This window comes from Peromyscus californicus, unplaced genomic scaffold, assembly GCF_007827085.1.
Source record: "Peromyscus californicus insignis strain IS unplaced genomic scaffold, ASM782708v3 Scaffold_7__1_contigs__length_154581171, whole genome shotgun sequence".
Classification (NCBI taxonomy): Eukaryota; Metazoa; Chordata; class Mammalia; order Rodentia; family Cricetidae; genus Peromyscus; species Peromyscus californicus.
Window position 1 is genome coordinate 102897017 of NW_026294595.1, and position 13385 is coordinate 102910401.

General features: G+C 51.6%; 1 long non-coding RNA gene across 1 annotated transcript in view; it reads right to left on the reverse strand.

Annotated features, from left to right (window-relative positions):
* The window catches only part of LOC128102123 (uncharacterized), a 104649-nt gene extending 91603 nt beyond the window's left edge, over window positions 1–13046 (reverse strand). The window contains exon 1 of the long non-coding RNA XR_008215325.1: window positions 12762–13046. This is a non-coding gene — a long non-coding RNA (uncharacterized LOC128102123). The remainder of the gene's footprint in view (window positions 1–12761) is intronic.
* Window positions 13047–13385: the final 339 nt, after the last annotated feature.

Genomic DNA, 13385 nt, shown 5'->3' on the forward strand with positions numbered 1-13385 from the left:
TAGTCCTTCATTCACCTCATTGGCAGGTTCAAAGAGACCTTTTGCTTGGCTCAAGAGCCACTGAGAAGGTCAGCTGGAGGTCAGTATGGTAGCCCTGAACCCCATTCCAGGTGAGGCAGGAAGGACAGCTGTGAAGAGGTGTGGCCTAGGACAGCCTAGGAGGCATCACATCACATCTCCCATCCTGAGGCCTTCCCTGAGATTCTCAGAGGTCAAGGAAAGACTGCCTCGGCCCAGAGCCAGGAAGACAGCCATCTTTCCTAGGAAATAATTCATCTCAACGGAGTCTTGGAAAACAGAATCCAGAAATGCTGGGTGCATACAGCCCACTGGAGGTCCGTGGTGACCAGGAATTCTGCATCCACCCTAACCCCTCACTCTCCACTTCTCATGGACCTCAGTGTCACCAGCTGTGACTTTTGTGAGTGGAATAAGGTTAAATGGGCCTCTAGCACAGGGGCATGACCCACTGAGGGTGCCTCGGGAACACCAGTTTCTTTCCCTCCTGGTGCCAGGGCCCTTTCCAAAGAAATGTGATTCCCCATCTGCAGTTTAAACATCATGGCTGGTCTCTCTTACTGTCTTCGGGAGATGAAATCAAATCCTCAAACCCCCAGAGGGGTTTGATGGGAGCTTGGGGGGAGGGGAGGGTGGGCGGCGGGATAGGGGAAGATGGAGGAGGATGGAGCGGCGGGGAGTGACCATGATTTTACAATGCATTGGCTCAGACAATGCTTAGACTGTTTGGTGTCTAACACACACACACACACACACACACACACACACACACACACACACACACACACACATTCTGTTTTAGCAAGGCATTCATCCCCTGACACTGACTTTCACTTGAGCCCCAGAAGGTTGCAAGTTGGCATCTGGAAAATCTCATTATCCTTGATGCTGGAGGCAGGCAGGCAGGGGTAGGGTGAGAGGGGCTGGGTGTGCTGCCTGACTTTATCAGCTGTACAGGGGGTCTCAGAGAGGTGGCCATGTGTCTGTCCTCCCTCCAAGTGGCCATGGCTGTTCTGTCCAGAGCCCTGAGGGTGAGCTTTGTGTTGAGCACATACAGCAGGTAGAAATACTTTGGACAATTGAGTCTTAGGGAGAGTTGTGTCACCCAGCCGGTTCATGGCTATGGTTGCCTATCTCATTGCTGGGTGGTGGCATTATACTCACTCTGTGTCTCACACTGTCCCCCTTCTCCAGCATGACTGTGAGCAGGCACTTTTGGTGAACTTCAAAGAGCCCCCTCCCCTGCAGGGAGATGAGATGAGCCACCCAGCTGTCAGTCCAGCCTCAGCAGGCAGCACAAGCTGGGGGCTGGAGAGATGGGTAAGTGGTTAAAAGCACTTGCTGCTCTCGCAAAGGATTCTGGTTCCCAGAGGCACATTGTGAGGCTCACAACCACCTGTAACTTCAGCTTTAGGGGATCTGAAGCCCTCTTTTGGCTTCTGAAGGCACATGTACAAGTGTGGTGCGCGCACGCGCGCGCGCGCGCACACACACACACGCACACACACACACACACACACACACACACACACACACACACACACACTCAAGCCCACATACATATACTAAAAATAAAATAAAGGAGAAGGTAGCTCCATCTGGAAAGGTATCTCTGAGTGGAGGCACACACCTGCCACACGAAGTCTGAGACCAGAACTATAAGCAGGTAACTAAAGCAACAGTGTGCAAAGGTCATGTCCCTGAAGGGAGACTTTTCCAGCTCCAGGCTGCAGTCCACCGTGGCAGGAAAGACACACCATCGGGAGCTGTAGGCACTTGCTTACATTGCATCCAGGAAGCAGAGAGAGGAATATGAGCATCCAGCTCGCTTTCTTCATTTTCCACAGTCTAAGATCCCAGCCAGTAGAATGGCGCTGCCAACCTTCAGGGTGGGTCTACCCACCTCAGTAAACCCAACCTAGAAACTCCATCAAAGACGCGTTCTGAGGCTTGCGTCCTAGATGATCTTAGATCCTGTCAAACTGGTGATGTTAATCGCCACAGTAACTAACTGCCAAAGCCTCTGTACTTGAAGAGATGGTTGAAAGAAAGGTGGGGGAGGAGGGCTAATCATGGGAGGAGGTTGGCTGAGCATCCAAGTCATTCCCACCTGCCCCAGGCATGTAGACAACCATGGTCACACATTCTATGGCACAATGTCCCCATCACTGACACTTATGCAGCAAGGGCATTCCCTGTCTTCCCAAGGGCACTTACAAATGTCGGGGTATTGGTAAACTTGAAGGTGATCTTCAGTGAAGTGCTCTGTCCCCAGCCTCCATTAATTCAAATGGTCATTTGATAAAGAGGCCAAGGGGATGTCTCTCCAGCTCCATGTTTTATGGAGAACGTATGAGCTGCAGTGGCTGGTCTTGGTGGTCAGCTTGGCACACCCGACAAGAAGGATGCTCAGTTGAGAAATTGCCTCTGTCAGATTGGCCTGTGGGTATGTCTGTGGGGAATTTTATCAATCGATAATTAACACAGAGCTCAGCCCCCTCTGGGTTGGACCATTCCCTAGGCAGAGGGGCCTGGACTACTTTAGAAAGGTAGCCGAGGCCAATCATGGTCACATACATCACCAAGAACTCAGTAGGCAGAGGCATCCCTTTGAGTCTGAAGCCGGATTGGTTTACATAGTTCTAGGATAGCCAGAGCTAGATAGTGAAACCCTGTCTCAGTGAAAAAAAAAAAAAGCCACTGAGCGGTACTTCTCCGTGATCTCTCTCCGGGTTCCAGCCTTGAGGTCACTTCCCTCAGTGAAGTGACCTGGAAGAAATGAAGAGTAAATAAACACTTGGCTCCCTAAGTGAGTAGTCGTTGTGTTTATCACAGGAACAGAAAAGCAAACTAGAACATGAGCCAAGGCTAGACTACAATATGAGCCAAGGCTAGACTAAATCAGGGATGATAGAAGTTAAAAAAAAAAAGTCACCACCTCAGATACAGAGTAAGAAGGCTATGGCTTTGCATGTCCCCACAGGATGTGGACAGCCTGTGAGAACCCTGTGGGCCCAGCAGATGGGGTTGGTCACCAGTATCCTGAGCCTTGCATTCAGGACAAGGGCAGCTGTGCTCAGGTGCAGACAGCTGAATCCTCACCAAGGAGGGCTGCGTGGGGCCTCGGGGACTGACACCACCCGAGGAGTCATGAGAGGAAGAAGGAGCCCACAGGCAAGAAGAGAACAGTCCCTAAAATTGGAAGGACCAAGGCAGTAAGGAGCCAGGGCTCAGGGTGTGACTCAGCAGTGTCTGTGGCAGGGTGAGTGCCCTGCATGTGATGTTGTTGGCCATCGGTCATGGTCATGGTCACGGTCACAGCGCAGGAGGGCAGACACTGGGCCAAAATGGGAAAGTGGCCAAAAAGCAGCCTGTGGATCATTTCCAGAATCACATCCCAGGGGCAACCAGTCAGGGATGCAGCAGTGGCTGCTGGGAATGGGAAAGAAGCCCAGGCATGGGGCAGCGGTGCCTGGGGGCTCAGAAAGGGGAACTTCTGGAGCAGCCCCACCCCTACTCAGGAAATTGCAAATCTAAGGAATGAGTGTGAAGTGAGGCCAGGCCAGGTGGGCACTTCCGCACCCGGGGTCACCTCGGCTGTATCTGAAGGAAGGGTAAAGGTGACTCGTCCATGGCCACCCAGCCAATTAGGAAGAAGCAAGGATACAGCGGGGAAATCTGCCTGTATGTGGGAACGGACACAGTCCAGGCTCTCCCAGTGTCCTTCACATCCCCACCTCAAGCTGCCACATCCATCCTAGAGAAAGCAATCCAATTCACAATGCCGAGCGCGATCCACTCAGACCCCAGCTCTTGCGTGGATTCCAATTACACAGAGAGGACCCTGCGCAGGCCAGCTGCCTCCTCACTGCCGTCACCCACCACCATGTTCTTCCTGGCCAGTCATCGTGGTGCTCAGTGAAGACCTTAGCAGAGGGGTGAGCCACCAGGGACAGCTCTCTCCTTCCCCAGGTTCCCACTGCTCCACAATTTACACAAAGGCAGTGGCATGAGACTTCCCTGACATGGAGCCCTAGAGGATGGCATTGCTGCAGTGGCAATCTGCCACCCAGAGTAAGGTCCCTACATTCAGGAGGAAAAGACAAAAAGACACCAAAACCCACAATATCAGCTGGACAATTGAATGCCCACTACGTGTGGAACATCCCTAGGAACCCTTCATCCTTAATTCCTTTCCTGTCTGGAGAGTATGGATTCCTGTGCTCCCATTTTACAGATCAAGAAACTGAGGCTTGAGGGTTGAGTAACTTCCCTAGTGTACAGCAGGTAGCTGGCTGAGTAAGGCTAAACTATAGGAAGAATTTTCAACTGTGTTTTGTGGCTTCCTAGGGGACGGACAGTCCAAATGGGACAATAACTGGAGAGAGGCAAAAATCTCAGAACTTAAAGGAGTAGTGGTGTGGCATTAAGACAGCCTGGCACCTCTTCAGGGCCCGTTCAGCCCCTGACTGTGCCCGTTCTGTGCTTCTTATCAGTAGCCTCTAAATGTACTTTGATGCTTGTGACTGTAAAAGCTCGCCGAAGACAGTGTGGAGGAGTCTAAGACAGTGAGAGCATCAGAGCATGGGGCTTCTTTATAGCCAATCTAGTCAGAAGGCAGAGTGGCTTCACACAGACAAGAACACAGCAGGCCCCCCTCTGTCCTCACAGCAAACACTCCAAGACCTCAGAGCGTGCCTGAAGCCGCAGGGAGCATCCCACACTGTATGCATATCCTGGGTTTTTTCAGTGCGATCTATGATAAGGCTGAACTTACAACTTAGACAAAATAAGAGATAAATGATTATTCATGAAATTTCACAGTTACAACAATAAACTATATAATAAAGAGATCACCAGTCCTGTGCACTGGGGACAGTACTAAGTAAAATGAAGGGTATTTGGACACAAGCACTTGCTCCTGGGGCACTCGAATGACAGCTGAAGAACTAACAGTGGTATATACACTGTGGATACTCTGGACAGAGGGGTTTGCGACTGGGCAGGATGAAGCAGGTCTGTGAGAGACTTCGTCACACTGTTCCATGCACACGCAGTTTAAAGCTTAGGAACTGTTTATTTATGGGCTTTAACATTTGGTGGGCCGTGTTTGCCTGTGGGTAATCAAAACCAAGGAAAATCAAAGTGAGGCCAGGAAGCACCATCGGGGAAAGTACGTATGCAAATCCAGCAGCTTCCGGCCACATGTGGCCATGAATATTTAAATTTTAATTAAGTGAAATTATGTCCAGTCCAGTTCCTGGTCACATTGGCCACATGTCAATACTTGTGGCCGCCACATCAGGCGGGACAGACAGGGTGCTACCATAGCTGCAGGTTTTGTTGGACAGAGCTGCCTCAAATGCTTTGAAAAGCCATGGGAATATACTGTTTAGCTTCACCAGACACCCAAGAGCCGCTTCTTTGTGGCCAGGCAGAGATAGGCGCCTCCGCATGGTCCACAGCAGCCGGGTAAGGTGTGCATAGGCTGTCCCCATCAGACTGCAGATGGCTGCAGAGACAGGAGAGCTCACCACGCCTCAGGGGGCTGAATCTCCAGCATCAGAACTGTCAGTCTGTCCCGAGCCCGGGTGGTGTCAGCCCTGCGTGGCTCCTGCAGCCCCAGGTACTACGGTGGACGGCAGTCACTTCAAATGACGCGTACCCTGTGGCCTGATTTCCATCATCACATTGCCCCAAACTATCTAGCCACCCCTGGAACACAGGGTCCAGTAATGAGGGGATCTATTCCCCAATATCAGGGAGGGAGGGAGGGAGGGAGGGAGGGAGGGAGGGAGGGAGGGAGGGAGGGCAGGGTGCACTTGAAATGGATGAAGCAAGTAGAGACACATTCTACAGGAAAAGTGAAGCCTGGGGAAATACAGACAGGGCTGGGCAGGCAGCGGAGCTGCTGGTAAAGAACTTGACCTGCAAGCCGGAGGAGACCAGAGCTCAATCCCCAGAATCCACACTTTAAAAGCCAAGTGTGATGGTGCATACTTGGGATCCCATCTTTGGGGAGGTAAAGACAGGAGATTAGCCAGGGCTCACTGCCAGCCAGCCCGGTATGTGTTGAGTGACAGGCCAGTGAGAGCTGGTCTCAAAACAAAGGAAGAAAGAAAAAGTAAGCACCTAGTTCTGTCCCCTGGGCATGTTGACCAGCGTACACACACACACACACACACACACACACACACACGCACACGCACACGCACACGCACATGCACACGCACAAATGCAAATGAACAGACGTGTCCACCCTGAAAGTCCAAGGATAGCATGAGAGGGTATGCAGAGGCTCAACCACAGAACCTACCAGTCGAACCTGTTTGCCAAAGGCAGAAGAGAGTTATACTCAGGTCCACTGTGGTTGCCAATCATCTATAGTTCACAAGCTGCCCCTTGAGAGACCCTTCCCCAAGGCAAAGTTAGTTCTTCCAAGGATTGCTTCGGTGATTCCACCAGACCTAAAGGGTACTATGCTTTGAGCCCGTGGTAGGGTCCCCTAAAAATGTTCATTAGCGAGAAGACATGAATATATTCTCGATATACTCATGAATCCAGTGTGAATGAAATTTACCGTTGTACCAAGGCGGTCATACACTTTTATTTTAAGGTCAAGAAGGCTGCTAGAGCCCCGGCCATCTCCTCTGCATCCAGGACAGGAAGAAGGAAGGTAGAAGGAGTCAAAAGGTTAAGCCAGAGCACCTAGAACACGTGGGGGTCCGGAGAAGGAAAGCGTAAGAGCAAAGGTCAAAGGTTAGAGAGGCCAGAGTCCTTTAAAGAGCTTTCCCAGCATCCCTGGTGAATCTACTAGTCTTCATCTTTCTAATGGCAGAGGAGTCTGGGAACAGTCTTTACTGGAAATACTGTTGTCCCTGGCAACACAGAAGCTGTTGTTGACAACACAGGAAGAAGAGGAAGGATGTAAGACAGGATACTTAACAACAGGTGTGTGGGGCTGTGGAGATGACTCCCTGGTCAAGAGTCAATACTGATCTTACAGAGGCCTAGGGTTTGGTTTCCAGCACCCACGCTGGGCAGCTCACAACCCTCCAGCTCAGAGGGTTGGACGCCCTCTTCTGGCCTCCACAGGCACTGCACCCTATGCATGATTTAAGAAAAAAAAAATACTGAAGTCAACTGCATTCATGTTATAGCTCCTCTGCCCTATGAATGAGCACAGAGACAAGTCATTCACTCCTCTGTGACCAGGATCTGCTTTGTAGAGCCTGGACAGGGATCTCACAGGAAGTAACAGGAAGCTTTCCAGGGAGACTAGAAGAGCAGCCCCTTTTATCTGTGCAGTCAGCAGGCACTTATTCTTTACCTAAAAAAGCAGCATGGTGGCCCAGCCTTGACTCCCGGGGCCTGAGGTGGAGGCAGGAGGATCCGGAGTTTGAGGCCAACCTGAACTTCACAGTGAGGCCCTGCTCTGTTCATGGAGGGCGTACTTGGTGCCTGGTTCTGTTCTAGGTCCCTGTATAGCCAATCTCAGACTCACAAAACACCACCTGTGGCATCTGTCACTGTCATCCCACATCACTAGATGAGGAGGGGTGCAGAGGACAGAAGGAAGAAACTCCTGTCCCCACTGGTAGTCTGCAAAGGAGACTACCAGGGATGTGAGGAGAAGGGTAGATGAGGCCCTTCTCATCTGGTGGCTGATGAATACAAGCTTGTCGCATATTGTAGGTGCCACAGGAGCCTGGAAGACAGGAAGCACCCTCTCCCTCCCTTGAGTGACTCGACCTCCACCCAACTGTGAGAAGTTGCTCAGACTCCTCCAAGCTGAGCTTCCTCCCCCACCCCCACCCCCAGGAGGACACATCAGGGACCTGGCTGCTCCTGGCCTGGTGACAGCCTTCCCTCCTGAGCTTTTTCCCGAGTCAGGGCAGGGTACCTGATCCCAGGCAGCAGCCAAGAAGCTGCTCCGACCTAGTTTCAGAGGCCAGGCTGGAGTCCAACTCAGAGACAAAGGTGCCTTTGCTTGGAGCATCAAAAGAGGTATGGCCCCAGGGGCCAGGGACTCTGTTTGTAGAAAATGACCTGACCAACCGCAGAGGAGTCGAAATGGGTGAGTCCCCATCACCGGGAGCCAAAGGGGGTCATAAGATGGGAATGGGGTAGGGGCTCTTGTCCTTAACTCTACTTCAGACCCAAGTCCCCTCCCTTCTTGTGAGTCCCATTTCAGGGCCTTGCTTCATCCCTCACCACCCCCCCCATCTTCCTCCACCCACTCGTTCATAGACTGTGACTGAAAGTCAACTGAGCCGCTTTGCTGGGGATTTTAGGGAAACTTTAAAGGAGGCTGACATCCAAAAGATTAACTTTTTTCCCCTCCCCACTTCCTTCCTCCCGTCAGGGCAAAGACGGTGATCACCTGGAGCTTCAGCAGCCTTCTTGAAACTATAAGACAAACTAGAGAAAGGAAGCCAGCGCTACGGATGACGGAGCTGGACAGTGGATGAGCCAATTGCCTGTTGATTCTTCCTGGGCAAAGCCCTTCCTGCCTGAGAACAGTACAGTTGGGAGAACAGAACCCTTTGGCTGTGTGAGAGCAAGTAAGCTTGGCTCCCCGGGGAGCCACTGATATTTAGGAAATGTTCCTTTATGTCCAGCTGAATTGACAGGAGCCCATGCAGCCCACACACACTCTGCAAATTACTCAAGGATGCATCTTCTGCCATGATGAACAAAATCCCTGTTTTAAACATGATACATTTTCCAAGGGCAGAGGGGCAGGAGGGTCCCACCTCTCCTGTCCCAGAAGTCCTTGTTTGTATGTATCAATCTGGAAAGTGAAAGACAGGCAGAGAACCCAGGCTGGGTAAGATGCTCTCTCTTATCGGCACCTCAGCCTCTGCTAAAGACAACCGGTTGAATCCTCTGAGGCCAGCTGATCATCGGCCCCCATCTCCTTCCTGTGAGGCAGCTTCCTTCAAACTGTCTTTTCTTTGAGTACTAGGATCCACCCAGAACCTGTGGGGAGCCCTGCCCTTGACACACCCCCAAATCTTAGCCGTGGTGCCAGAGGTAGAGAAGAGCCCTGAGGCTCCTGGCATAAGAGCAACTTATGGGGACCCGTGACCCCACCCACATGCATGCACATGTCACATCCACAAATCCTCTAGCACGCCCAGGCCATTCTCAGTTCTCGGAGCCTAAACATTGTACGCAGGACAGACAGAGCACAAAGAGGGTCCCTTTCCTAGGCTGCCACTGTGACAGTGCAAAGACCAAAAATGACCTAGGCCACTTCTGGCCCCTGAGGGTGGGCATGAGGATGTGGCTTTTGAGACATGGCATAATTCAAAGCCCCCTTGGCACTGGTGAAGAAAGGCTGGTCTGTGCTCCGGTTTGGGTCTTTGGCGTAGCTTACTTAATGTTTTCAGTATGACTCATCTCCCATTCGTGATGATTTTCAAGTAACAGGGATCTAGATAAGCTAAAGGATAGCTGCCATTGCTTAGCCGGGAAGCGTCCGTGCCAAATCCCGCTGTGCCACCGCCAGCAGGTCCGTGCCTAGCGAGCCTGGGATTCCTGGCCTTTGGCCCCTGCGTGAACCCAGGAAGCCCTCCGGGCTGCCTGCTCTTGCCCATTTCCCTGTGCTGAATGGGCGAGTGGTTCCTTGGCACCTGTACACCTTCCAGGCAGCTGCTGCGTGTACTGTCCACTGAGACAGTGAGTAAAGCAAGTGGATGTCTCCTTCCTCTGGTCCTGGGGGTGGCTGTGATGCTAAATGGAGGGCACACCAAGTGACTAAAATGGGAACTGTCCTTTGGTAGTGATGTTGACGAGGAGGAGGAGGAGGACAGTGATAACCATGATGGTAAACGATGTCACCTAGAACCCAAGGTTTCCTGGGAGGACCGAGGAGCAGTGCCCATTTGCCTAATAAGTGAGCACAGTGGTGAATGAAGAGCTCACCACGGATTGAGGCCTCAGGAGAGACCTTGCTTCAAGGGCAAGATCCCTTCTTAATAGACTATCACAGGGCAGTGGGGCCCAGGACCGATGCGATAGGCTAGTCACATCTCTGTGGACATGGCTGTCCTGGTAACGGAATATCCTGGCAACTGGGATAAGCATCCCAGAATCTTCCCAAGGCTCACAGCCATGGCATTCCCATTCTTGCTTCCTGGTGAGGAAAACGGGATACCAAGGGCTTCAAGATCTCACCAGCACCACCCCAGACTCGGACACAGAGGTGGAATTGTAAAAACCTCTACACAAAAGGTCATGGGGCAGGGATCCCACTACGGTGAAGACCAGAGGTAGACAAGGCCGCAAGCCACAGGTTCGCTCCAGGCGGAGCACACCACAACAGCAGGAGTCTGGGCACTGTTGTGAAGTTAGGAGTACTTTCTGTTTGCAGTTAGCTGTCCCTTCCAAAGGTGGTCTCGATTCCTGGCATGGCATGAGCCCCTGGGACTCCTGCCTGCAGCAACACTCAGCTCAGCTCTGTGTGGCAAGTAGGAGCCATAACAAAGCCACAAACCATGTGTGCTGTGTGTGTGTTCAGATGTGTAAATACAGACCTGCACCTGCCCTGGCACATGCATGGAGAGGTCAGAGGTCAGCTTCCAGTGTTAGCTACCACCCCTTCGCCTTGTTTGAGATGGTGTGTCTTGCCTGCAGCCATGCATTCCAGGCCCTGCCCCCCCCCCCATTTTGCCATGAGTACTGGGATTACAAAGGTCACCAAATCTAGCTTTACATGGGTCCTGGTGATCTGAACTCAGGTCCTGCCTCCTGTAATTCACACTCGTCACTGACCACTGAGCCATCCCGTCAGTGCACAAATCATGGTTTTGGCATTTGTTTTCACATTTGTCCATGGCCTTTTTCTTGTCTTGTTCAACAGCTTTCTCCTGAGACCTGTCAGTCCATCTCAGGCTTGTCTCTCCCAGTAAATGGCAATCAGATGTCAGAATCCTCATGACTGCCTGACCTCCCCACGGCAGATCAAAATCGACATCCCAAAGAAACACAGTCCCAACGACACTCACAGGAGGTCTGGAGACACAGAACCCACAGACGGACGCACACCGGGGACCAGCACATGTGTGACATGGGAACCCATGTTGGTGTGCCTGGCCCACAGACGTACTGTGTCACAGCTCTTGATTCCATGATGTGGCATTTCTCTGGGTACTTGAACAGCTTACTTACCAACAGAGCCAAACGGATGGGTCTCCGTAAGAAAGGCGGGAAGTCTCTCCTGCTAGTGGGCCTGAGCTGGCACTATTGTTTTTAGCCTTAGGACAATTGCTCCCTATGCTGGAATAGCAATGACTTTCTTTAAATGTGTTGTAGTTGACTATAAACCAGCAAACCTTCAGAGGATTGGAAAATAAGGGGATCTGGCAGTGGTAATGTTGCTGGAGTGCCCTCTCCACCCAGGCCCTTCTTTAAGCACCAGGCAAGTATTAATTCCATGGGCCCCTTGCACAGAGGTAGATGGACAATGATCTGGAAGACCAAGGTTTCCACAAGTTGGACAACAGGGCCTGGGGCCCAATAGCCCCTCTTCAGAGCCTCCCCTCCAATCCTCTAATCTTGCTATCCAAGTTTTGTAGCCTCAGGGTGTGGCCCCTGAGAGCTGGGACCCACCCACAGTTATCTAAACACAGATAAACAGTCTTCAAGTAGACCCACAGAGCTTGCTGGAGAAAGATTCAAACCCCTGCAGTGTCCTGTGAAGCATCCAGCAACCTCAGTGGGTTGCAGAAGCAGTATACTTGCAGAAGCCACCTTCCAAGTTCACACCTCACCTGAGTCTCCCAATCCACCAAGGTGTGAACAGTCCACAAGGGGATGGGTAGAGCTGTGGCTCTAGCCATCCTGGTCCTTCCTAAACACCAGAGTTCTCACTTAACAAACTCTATGCTCCACCAGAGAAGGACCTGAAACCATAACCATCAGCTTGAGGGCATGCTAGAAAACCAAACACAGTGTTCCTGACAAGGGGACAGATCCCTCAGGCAAGGGACCCCTCAGGCACATCACAGGAGAAAACTGAGAATTTCTGACTGTCTCCTTCACACAGGGGCAGCCAATGCTGATTTCCACCAAAGACCGAGCTCCCTCCTGGGCCAGGGCAGCAAGCCAATGCCGATTTCCACCAAAGACCAAGTTCCCTGCTGGGCCAGGCCAGCAAGCCCGAGTTATGCTCAGAGCGGATGAAGCCTCTCTCAGATCTCATTCAGCCAGGGTGCTGACTCATTCTTAACCCGGGAAGCCCCACACACCTAGGAAGTTGCTCAGAACAGGATCTGATCTTCCCTGCAGTCTCTCTGCCACTTCTAAGCAAGTTACCATTTTTCAGATTTGCTTAAAAAGAGGCATAACAGTTACTGTAACAGTTACTTGACAGTAAAAGTATAAGCTCATAAGAATAGTAACTATTCATGTGACCTCAGGCCACTTCACACCCATATCTTCAACCATTCCCCTTCTGGTTCCCAGTCTGTGGCTTTTCTTTCTGCCTTAAAGCATGATTTCCCACCTGAGCATTAAGGGAACAGAAGGGATGTAAAATATAGTACTAAGTCCATTTGCACATGTTCGGAGAAAAACCAAAATTCTGCCTCGCTGCCGTATTTCTTGCCCTGCAGCTGGACAGCTCAGGCCTGGCTGCTTAGGTCAGTGGCCAGAAGCTGCCCAGGGACTCTTTCTTCTGCTTCTCCAGAGTGGAAGCTAGTCCAACCTCAGTGCCCAGTTAGCACAAACTCACCCACCTCCATCTCCGACCTTCGCTTTGGCTTCTAGCTAGGAATCTGAAGCAGCTTCCTTCCCGGGGCAGGCATCACTACATCCCAAGCTCTCTTCTGAGACAGCACAAGACACAGTTGGCCTTCACAATGCACAGCTAAGAAACTCCTCCAGAGTCCCGCAGACACAGCAGAGGTGGGGTGGAGGCAGGGGGAGCCACTTTTCTGACATCACAGACCTCCAAAGTCTGGGAGAAGCAGCGTCTACCCCAGGACACAGCAGCTGTCACAGCTCTGAGGCGCACGCAGACATCATTGACAGGACGTACTCACCAGGGAGAAGCGGGTGAATGGCTCCACCTTCCCAGCCACTGTGCTGTGAAGATCCCAAGACATGCTCAGCTTGCCTGGAAAGTCACTTTGAAACTTAGAAAGCAGCCACTGTAAAGCCACTGAGTCCCCTCCATTCTCAGAGATGTCCACATGATTAAGAAAGAAAAAAAAAAGGAAAGAAAGAAAGAAAAGAAAAGAAAAAGGCGCACACCTCAGCCTTCATTGTCACTGGAACCAGATGACTCATGCTGACTCAGAGCCACCACTTCCTCTCCCGACATTCTCTTCATACTTTGTGAGCAGGGCTGGTCTGATTCC